The sequence below is a fragment of the Seriola lalandi genome, unplaced genomic scaffold (genome assembly GCF_002814215.2).
Source record: "Seriola lalandi dorsalis isolate HSWRI2012SDOR001 ecotype SW California unplaced genomic scaffold, Sedor1 jcf7180002054465, whole genome shotgun sequence".
Lineage (NCBI taxonomy): Eukaryota > Metazoa > Chordata > Actinopteri > Carangiformes > Carangidae > Seriola > Seriola lalandi.
The window spans coordinates 724,444-727,081 of record NW_019525018.1 but is presented as its reverse complement, the minus strand read 5'-3'; positions in this window follow the sequence as shown (position 1 = coordinate 727,081).

Genomic DNA, 2,638 nt, shown 5'->3' with positions numbered 1-2,638 from the left:
ATGACGTTTTATGCCTTACTATACTATGACGTTTTATGCCTTACTATACTATGACGTTTTATGCCTTACTATAATATGACGTTTTTTCAAGTTTTTATGCCTTACTATACAATGACGTTTTATGCCTTACTATACTATGATGTTTTTTCAAGTTTTTATGTCTTACTATACTATGACGTTTTATACCTTACTATACTATGACGTTTTTTCAAGTTTTTATGCCTTACTATACTATGACGTTTTATGCCTTACTATACTATGACGTTTTTTCAAGTTTTTATGCCTTACTAAACTTTGACGTTTTATGCCTTACTATACTATGACGTTTTTTCAAGTTTTTATGCCTTATTATAATATGACGTTTTATGCCTTACTATAATATGACGTTTTATGCCTTACTATACTATGACGTTTTTTCAAGTTTTTATGCCTTACTATACTATGACGTTTTATGACTTACTATACTATGACGTTTTTTCAAGTTTTTATGCCTTACTATAATATTACGTTTTATGCCTTACTATAATATGACGTTTTATGCCTTACTATACTATGACGTTTTTTCAAGTTTTTATGCCTTACTATAATATTACATTTTATGCCTTATTATAATATGACGTTTTATGCCTTACTATACTATGACGTTTTTTCAAGTTTTTATGCCTTATTATAATATGACGTTTTATGCCTTACTATACTATGACGTTTTTTCAAGTTTTTATGCCTTACTATACTATGACGTTTTTTCAAGTTTTTTTGCCTTATTATAATATGACGTTTTATGCCTTACTATACTATGACGTTTTATGCCTTACTATACTATGACGTTTTTTTCAAGTTTTTATGCCTTACTATACAATGACGTTTTATGCCTTACTATACTATGACGTTTTTTCAAGTTTTTATGCCTTATTATAATATGACGTTTTATGCCTTAATATACTATGACGTTTTATTCCTTTCTATACTATGATGTTTTCTCAAGTTATTTTGCCTCACTATACTATGACTTTTTATGCCTTACTATACTATGACGTTTTTTCAAGTTTTTACGCCTTACTATACTATGACGTTTTATGCCTTACTATATTATGACTTTTTATGCCTTACTATACTATGATGTTTTTTCAAATTTTTATGCCTTACTATACTATGACGTTTTATGCCTTACTATACTATGATGTTTTATGACTTATTATACTATAATGTTTTTTCAAGTTTTTTTGCCTCACTACAAAATGAAGTTTTATGCCTTATTATATATATTATGATGTTTTTTTCAAGTTTTTATGGCTTACTATACTATGACGTTTTATGCCTTACTATACTATGACGTTTTTTCAAGTTTTTATGCCTTACTATACTATGACGTTTTTTCAAGTTTTTTGCCTTACTATACTATGACGTTTTATGCCTTATTATACTATGATGTTTTATGTCTTATTATACTATAATGTCTTTTCAAGTTTGTTTGCCTCACTATACAATGACGTTTTATGCCTTACTATACTATGATGTTTTTTCAAGTTTTTATGCCTTACTATACTATGTTTTATGCCTTACTATACTATGATGTTTTTTCAAGTTTTTATGCCTTACTATAGTATGATGTTTTTTCAAGTTTTTATGCCTTATTATAATATGACGTTTTATGCCTTACTATACTATGACTTTTTATGCCTTACTAAACTATGAAGTTTTTTCAAGTTTTTATGCCTTACAAACACCATAACATGATGTTTTTTGACGTTTTATGCCTTCCTATACTATGTTTTATGCCTTACTATACTATGATGTTTTTTCAAGTTTTTATGCCTTACTATACGATGATGTTTTATGACTTATTATACTATGATGTTTTTTCAAGTTTTTATGCCTTACTATACGATGATGTTTTATGACTTATTATACTATGACGTTTTTTCAAGCTTTTATGCCTTACTATAATAATACGTTTTATGCCTTACTATACTATAACGTCTTATGACATTTTTATGTCTTACTTTACTATGACGTTTTTTGGCATTTTCATGCATTACCATAACAAGATGTTTTGTGACGTTTTTATGCCTTAATATAATATGAAGTTTTGTACTGTACTATTCTTAGACGTTTTTATGCCTTATTCTAGTATAATGTTTTCATTACGTACTATACTTTTAATTTTTATGCCTTAATATATTGTGACTCATTGTATTCCTTAATATATGCCCTTCTGTACTATGACATTTTTATGCCTTATACTTCTATGACGTTTTCATAATGTATTATGCTAAGAATTTTTACGCATCAATATACTATGACTTTCTATCGCTTATTATATAACAAGATATTTTTATTACTTATACTGTGACAATTTTATGACTTATTATACAATGACCTTTTATGTCTTACCATAGTATTACTTCTGTATGCCTTACTATACCATGACATTTTTATGCATTTCTATACTAAGACTTTTTTATGACATATTTGCTCACTGTCACACTGTCAACGGTCACAAAAACATAACCATGGTTAATGTTTTCAGAAACTCTTTCTTATAACAAGTCAAAATGTCTGCTGTATTGAATATGTATTTGAATTCCTAAAATAGGTAATAGTGTCATTTAATAAATAAACCACATGGACAATGATG